The sequence below is a fragment of the Echinops telfairi genome, unplaced genomic scaffold (genome assembly GCF_000313985.2).
Source record: "Echinops telfairi isolate 266 unplaced genomic scaffold, ASM31398v2 ScPeMD7_31;HRSCAF=116, whole genome shotgun sequence".
NCBI classification, from domain to species: domain Eukaryota; kingdom Metazoa; phylum Chordata; class Mammalia; order Afrosoricida; family Tenrecidae; genus Echinops; species Echinops telfairi.
In genome coordinates, this window is record NW_022103928.1 from 56,412,957 (window position 1) to 56,421,312 (window position 8,356).

The following is an 8,356-nucleotide window of genomic DNA, read 5'->3' on the forward strand; positions in this document are numbered from 1 at the left end:
CTTGGTGACTTCTTCTTGGGATTCAGTCTAGCTGGTGTTCTTTCAGCCTCCTGAATGGTTGCCTGGTTTTCATTCATTAAGCTGGGGAAGTTTTCCTCCAAGAATTCTCTCACTATTGTTGCAGATAACTTCTTTGTTGTGTCTTTCTCTGGTAATACTATAATTCTAATGTTGTCCCTATTCATAGCATCAGACATAGCTCTCGGGTTTTCTTTAGCTTCTCTGATGATCTTATTAGTTTTTTCTTCACGTTTGTTAAATTCTGCTTGGCTGTCCTCCAAGTCACTGATGCAGTTCTCTGCTTCCTCCAGTTGATTCTCAAGGTCCGTGTTTCTGCTCCTGGTTTTTGTTATCTCCTCCCTAAGCTCCTGTATTTCCCTTTGGTGCATAGTATTTATCTCCTCTATCATTTAATCCTTTTTCTGTATTGTTTCCCTCATATCTTGTATGACTCCAAGCAGCATTCTGAAATTTTTTTCTGTGGCAGCTCAATGTCTGCTTCTTCTATGCATGTCGTTATGTTTGGGACATTTTCTGCCATTGCCTTTTGTTTCTCCTGTTTTTTCGTTGAGGTCGTTGAGGCTGATGGCTCTTTGCATTGCATTGTTTTAGAGAAGCCAGGTGCCATTATTCAGGGAGGCAAAGAGCAGTGCTCTCTCTGGGAGACTTGTAGGAATGCTTCTTCGAACTGCCTACAGCTAATTTTACTATAGGATTAACCTACCACTTTATGCTCCTGTGTCTTCCCTATTAGGGGAGTGCCCCAGAAGGCTGGTGGGTTGACTGCTTTGGTGTTTCAGAGGTTGGGCAGAGGTTCCTGCAACAGCTTGGAATGTTGATGAGTGTTGGCCAAGCTGCCTTATGCCCCAGGTACATAGACAGGAATTCCCCCCTGAGAAGTTGGAGAGATTATCCCCTGGAGGGAAAGCAGGGCTTTCCCTAGCCTCAGGATAGCTACACAGGGTGGAGCTCACCTAGCTGGGTGTGGTGCAGGCGTAAATGCCCTAGGCTAAGGGGAGTGGTCTGGAGGTCAGCAGTGGAGTGTGAGAGAACAGGAAAGAGACAAAGAGGAGAAAAAAATGTAAAAGTAGACTGTGTGGGAATATAGAGAAGAGAGGGAAACAAAAGCAACTATGTAGCTGAGTCCTGCTCCCCGCCCGTGGAGCTGCAAGGGTTTGGTCCCTGCCCTGAGGCAGTGGTGGCAAGTGGCAGCTGAGCTGAGAAAAAGCCCCTGCGCATCGCTCAAAGACCATGGGGGGACAGAGAGGAGAGATGGAAACAAAAGCAACAATGTAGCTGAACCCCGATCCCTACCCGTGGAGCTGCAAGGGTCCAGTCCCTACCACAAGGCAGGTGGGGGCAAACTGTGGCTGTGTTGAGACCAAGCCCCCCTATGGGGTCCAAATGGTCCCGTCTCCGGCAGAGACAGTGGTGGGACCAAGGTCAAGCCCCAGCCGGCTTTCAATGAGGTAAGCCAAAAGCCCCCAGCCCCTCAAAACCCGGCGGTCTGTGCCTACTTATCTTTATGGTGCTCCTCCTGCATTCCAGCTGTGTTAAAGTTCCCTCTAAGCAACTCTCCTGGGCTGGATTGTGTGGAATCCCTCTGGTATGTGTCACTCCGTTGCCATCTTTCCGGAAGTCAGCATTGATCTTATTCCATCTCTGTGTCTAGTTTGTGTTGAATCTCTGCTTTATTTCAAAAGAGGTTGACTCAAAACACAGCCTACATTAATCCTGCCTCATTAACACAACAACCCATTCCAAATGGGAATATGGCCATAGGTATAGAGGTTAGGGTAGACAACACATATTGAGTGGGGGTGGGGTGGGGAGGACTTTTTTCCCCAAGTGGGGCCTTTGAAATTGCCTGGGGACTCAGTGTGAAAACTGAGGGTGGAGAGGTTGTTACTGGCATTTGGTGGGTAGCCCTCAGAGAAGCTGTTAAACATCTCATAGTACACAGCACAGCCGGATAACAGAACTTCTCTGACCCCAAATGTCAATAATGTGCAGGTTGATAAACCCTGCCCTCCTTATTAGCTATAGTTTCCTCGTGTCTCCTAGAGGAAGGTTGAATAAATACCAGTTGAGTTAATAACAAGAAGACTTCCAAAAGTTCATGAAAAATTGGAATGATAAGGTAACAGAATTTTCTCCATCAACTTTTGGAAGCCCCCTCGTCTGTGTGAAAGCAGATGAAAACCGTAGATGCTGTACCAGCGTTAGAGTCATGTTCTTTCTCGCTTCATCCTTCTGACAGTATTTCTTCACCTCAAAGTAAGGAGGGGTGTCGTGAGAATGATGACGGACATCACATGCCCACTGAGGATGATCTTGTTCTCCATCTTTTAGGAAACCAATTGCATGACTTCTATTTGCCAGATGAGAAAACAGAGGCTTAGAAGAATCAGGCAGCCAGCCCCCAACCACACATCCAGCAAATGGTGGAGCTGCAGTTTTAAATCACTTATCACAATACTTTGATATGAACAGTGATAAAAAGCATTTTGAAAATGTTACAACACATACAAACGTGCTTGTCCCCCTATATCTGTGGCCTTATTATCTGTGGCCTCTCCAACATCGTAGTGGACGTGCAGTTGAGGCCATCAATAAATCAAAAAGTCTCTGCCATTGAGTAGATGCCAACTCATAGCAACCCTATAGGATAGGGTAGATTGCCCCTGTGGGTTTCCAAGATTGTTCACTTTTTACAGGAGTAGATAGTCCCACCTTTCTCCTGAGGCCATCCATAGCTGGAGGCTGATGAAAGGTGATTACTCTGGAGAGACTGAAGTGTGGCCTGAGGTCAAAGCCCCTTGGAGAGCCTAGAAATCAGGAAGATGCTCCCTGTCCTGCAGGAACTGGAGGTCTTTGGGGACTGGTGACTCACAGCCCGTGGCTGACGTGACCACTATTGTCAAAGGCTCTTAGCTGCAGTGCTCCTTACCAACACATTATCCACATGCCCAGGCACCTGGTGAATGGAGTCAGAGGCAACTGCAGCCACAGGAGATGTCCCTTCTGACAGCAGCACCTTTGTGAATAGGCAGGAGTATTCATGCCCCAAGTGAATCTACTGACCTAGGCACTGGGCAGCCCAGACTTGCTGTGAGATCTCTAATGTTAGCCTTATCCATGATGATGCTGTGTTCTCCACTGGAAATAATGTTAATTTCCAAAAGTTCTTAGTCACTCAGTGATGCTGTTACAGAAATCCCAAGAGTGGCTGGCTTAAACAACAACAACAGACATCTATTTTCTTACCGTTGTGAAGCCTAAAAAATTCCAGTCAAGATCTTGGCCTTGTTGATTCCGTCCTTGGCTTACAGATGTAGCTGTCTCCATCGTCTGTCTTTCTCTTCCCCCGTAAATGTCTCTGTGTCTATTCTGGTTTTGTTTTTTGTTTAATAACTTACAAGTGATTAGGTTTAGGAACCATCCTACATTGCTGTGACTGCAGTTGGCTTATGGTATCATATTACATTGCATTATGGAAGGCCACCAGCTCTACCCAAGGCCTATTCATTAAACCACACGTAAATCCAACATAGCAACTAGACGAACTCCAACCTAGCCATGTTGGCACACAAAATTTAACTGTCACGTGGAGACAAGCTGCCTCATTCTCTGTGGAAATACATGTTCAATGAGAATGAAAGACCCAACGTAGGACACACAGCCATCAGCCTACCTATTGGTTGGCCATTGTCTTTCTGTACGGAGGCAAACAGAATTGTGGGGGCCTGCCTGTTGGTACTTGGCTGGCTTTGGGGAACAAAGCTACTCATTGGCATTCCTTATTTCCTCTGAGTTTCCCCATTTGAGAAGGAAGACATTACTTTTATCCTCCCCAATTTCTCCTCTGAAAGGCATTCTGGGACCTGAAAGGGTTGGCCCTGAGCACGAAAGCCTGTAAGATTAATGACAGTGATAAAAATCCTCTGAGTCACACTCAAAAGGAAACATCATCCTTCTGGTAGGGAAAACCTGGTAGGAAAAACATCAGCCCAATCAGAAGATAACATATTGCCCACTCCCTTGTAAATAAAACAGGCCACATCAATTTCTCCTCTGCCCGTGAAGGATGACCAATTTATCAAGTCCACACTGACTGATGATTTTCCACGGGGACAGCGTCTCTGATGATAAGGTGTTACTGCTTTTGTTACATTATTATAAACAGCATGCAATTTATGGAGTCAGGAACCAGATGCATTTCTCAGTCAGCTGTCACCGTTATCGAGGAGGAGCAATAAAATCAAGGCCATCATGTCTTTTCTGGCTGCGCGCTCCAAACAATGCATCTCCCTGTAGAGCCGGCGTGGTCACGAGCCCAATTCAGGAATCACTCGCTCGATGTTAGGAGTAAATGCCAGAGCTGGAACCTGCTAGCGCCCAAGGAGAATTACTCCCCCGCCCCACCCCTACATGTGGTGAATCGCACACTACTTTTCAGACAGAGGAATTGGCCGGGGGTGTTGGGTTTTTGTGGGTGTGAATTTCAAATGAGGCACCTTCACCTCAAGAAAATGCCACAATCCCGCTGAGCTGGCCAGAAGACACCGAGTCACGGCTCCTTTCCTGCATCAACTACCTCGGCTGCTCCTACACGCTGAATCAGAGTGGCCGAGGCGCAGGCAGGCTGGCCAGACACGCAGTTTTCTTAGACGGAGGGCCGAGTCTTGGCGCCGCTCTTTCCTGAAGGTCTTAGACGGCTGACCCTCCCTCCCACCTCCCGGCTCCTGGCACCCACATGAAGCAGCCACCTGAGATCAGACCCAGGAGATACCAGACTGTGGGGGACATAAAAACCACTCAAAACTTCAGTTGAGGCTGATGCATAACAACCCTATAAGGACAGGGTAGAACGACCCAGGCGCCTTTTGGAGACTATCACTGGTTACGGGAATCGAACTGCAGACCTTTTGGGTCACAGCCTTATGCCTAACCAACTACACCACCAGGGCTCCCTGTGGGGGAAAGAAAGCTTGGAGTCACCCTTGAGGACCTTCTCTACAGTACGGCGCCTGCAGCACCAGGAGCTGAGGCTGGGCTCACTGACCAATAAAAAATGTAGACCATGGGGTCTATTCTAACTCCTAGCAAGCCTCGAAGCAATTAGACGGATAACTGGGAACCACCACCCAGCCCAGCTGACCCAGAATTAACTCTCACACAGGGCCAAGGGCCTCGTTCACCGTGGAAATACGTGTTCCAGGAAGACCAGAGGCCTTGCCAGGAGCAGCCCAGCGCTTAACCCGCCGCGGCACCACTCAGAGGCCCGCCTTGGGGTTTCATCCATGACATTTCAAGAGACATTGTTTTTTGTTTTAATCATTTTTGGGGGGCTCATACAACTGCTATCACAATCCATACATAAATCAATTGTGTAAAGCACACATACATTCGTTGCCCTCATCATTCTCAAAATTTGCTTTCTGCTTGGGTTCCTGGAATCAGCTCCTCATTTTCCTTTTCCCCCTCCCCTTCCCTCCCTCTCTCCCCTCCCTCATGAACCCTTAATAGTTTATAAATTATTTTTTTATCTCATCTTTTTTTTTTTTATCTCATCTTACACTGCCCGGCATCTCCCTTCACCCACTTTTCTGTTGCCTACCCGCCAGGGAGGAGGTTATATGTAGATCCTTGTGATCGGTTCCCCCTTTCTACCCCACCTTCCCTCCCGGTATTGCCACTCCCACTGCTGGTCCTGAGGGGTTCATCTGTCCTGGATTCCCTGTGTTTCCAGTTCCCATCTGTACCGCTGTGCATCCTCTGGTCTAACGAGGTTTGCTAGGTAGAATTGGGATCATAGAGGAAGGTTGTGAGTTTCATTATTGCTACACTGAACCCTGAGTGACTCATCTCCTCCCCACTACCCCTCTGCAAGGGATGTCTAGTTGCAAGAGACATTTGTTTGATCTACCATGTTGACAGAAAAACCCACTTCTTTCTGCCTTTGGTTTGCATTTACATATGCCCACTTGTTTCGTCCGTCATGCTGGAAAGGCTGCCCTTAGTGTCTGCCCACCGGTGCCTCAGAAAGAATGCCTGGTGATCTACTCCCAAAGAGTCAGCACCCACTGGAGTCCTGCTTGACTCCTCTGACACCCATGGGTTAGGGTCCCCTTCTGGCAACCACTTGGTCGGGGTCTTCTGTGTATCTGTGGCATCCTCTGATGTGGATGGATTTGGGAGATGAACTTCAGAGTATGGAGCATTTCCAATGAAAGAGCCCAGATAGAAGAAAAGATTGCTCATCCATGGTAAGTGTTTGGGCGAGATAGACAAGTACTTTCGGAGAGGGTAAACTCTTTTAAAAAAAAATCATTTTATCAGGGGCTCATACAACTCTTATCACAATCCCGACATACATCAATTGTATAAAGTACATTTGTACATTCATTGCCCTCATCATTCTCAAAACATTTGCTCTCCACTTATGCCCCTGGCATCAGCTCCTCATTTTCCCCCTCCCTCCCTGCTCCCCCTCCCTCCTGAACCCTAGATAATTTTAAAAAATCGTTTTATTAGGGGTTCATACAACTCTTATCACAATCCATACATACATCAATTGTGTAAAGTGCATTTGTACATTCGTTGCCCTCATCATTCTCAAAATATTTCCTCTCCACTTAAGCCCCTAGCACTAGGTCCTCATTTTCCACCTACCTCCCGGCTCCCCCCTCCCTCATGAGCCCTTGATAATTTATAAATTATTATTTTTTCATATCTTGCCCTGTCTGACGTCTCCCTTCACCCACTTTTCTGTTGTCCGTCCCCCAGGGAAGAGGTCACATATAATTCCTTGTAATCGGTTCCCTCTTTCCAACCACTCTCCCTCTACCCTCCCAGTATCACCACTCACACCACTGGTCCTGAAGGGATCATCCGCCCTGGATTCCCTGTGTTTCCAGTTCTTATCTGTACCAGTGTACAGACGATAAATTCTTGACAGGAGTCAAACTGCAGACCTTTTGGACTGTGCTAGTCTGGGTACTTTAAAGAAACAAATCCACAGAAACTCATGTATAAGAGAGAGTTTTCCATAAAGGTTAAGTATGCAGCAAGAAAACATTCCAACCCAGTGCTGCCCAAGCCCACAAGTCCAACATCAACCCATTAATCCATATGTCCAACACCAATCCACAAAGTCCTCCTCCATCTCACAAAACAGACGCAATGATGCCGACTGCAGGAGGAAAGCTGAATCAGTGAGCGTGTAAGCATCTCAGTGCTGGCAGGGATCTCCACACGGCTTCTGCAGCACGCAGGGCTGCATCAGGGTATGTCCATGTGGCTTCTCCTCTGGGATGTCTTGCAGGAAGTGAGCCTTGCCAAGTAAAGCAGGGGACTGGCTAAGGCAGCTGCACCCTGCTTTGACCATGAGAAAGCAAGAGACCCGAGAACTAGAAAGGCAAGGCTCACCAAGCCATTTATCCCTCCGCCCTTCAGTGAACCCCACATGTGTTTATCGGCCAGGTTTGCCCCATAAACTACCTCACGGACTGCAGTGCTCAAGGAGCCTGATGGCACAAGGTCGGTGGTTCAAAGCCACCAGGCACACTATGGGACCAAGTGAAAGCAGTCTGCTCCTGTAAAGATTGATAGGCCCCCAAACAGGCAGGAGTAGTGCTCCTCTGTCCTAGATGGTGAGGATGAGCCCACCTTGAGTGGAAAGCAGTGGGGTTACACACTGCTTGTGAAAGTATGTGCAGTTAAGAAACTTGGAAAACACACCTTGGCAATACTCATCAAAACCCACATCCTTTGACCTGCTGTCTTACTTCCATGAATTTGTCTTAAGGAGTTTGCAGAGTGGTTGGGTGGTGCTTCACATCTCCTACCACACACGGTGCAGGAAGCAAGTGCTCACACCGGCCAGGTAAGCCCTGGGCGGCCATCAGTGGGGGTGGTGTGCAGCTCTAACCATCTCCTTAAGGAGCCCTGTGGAAGATGGCGTGGCTGGATGGCTAAATGCAGAAAGCCTCTGTGGCAGTTACAGAATCTTTCAACTTGCAAAGGGGTGGAGTCTAGCTTGCCAATCAGATCACAGCCAGTGAGGCTTCTGTGTGGGCATGACCTTCTCCTGAGGATTCTGGGAACTCCTATCTTCATTCCTGGAGGTGGGACACACACCCTCTCTGCTTCGTATTCCTGTTGACAAGCCACATGGAGCTGAGATGCTTCCACTGCCACTGGATCCACAAGACTTTCCACTCACTGGCCTGTGACCTTCCTGCATCTGGCATCATTGCACGTGTTACACGAGTCTGAAGAGGAATTTACAGACTGGTATCAGACATATGCATTAATATTAGACTTATGGACTTGATCTGGACTGGGCTAGGAT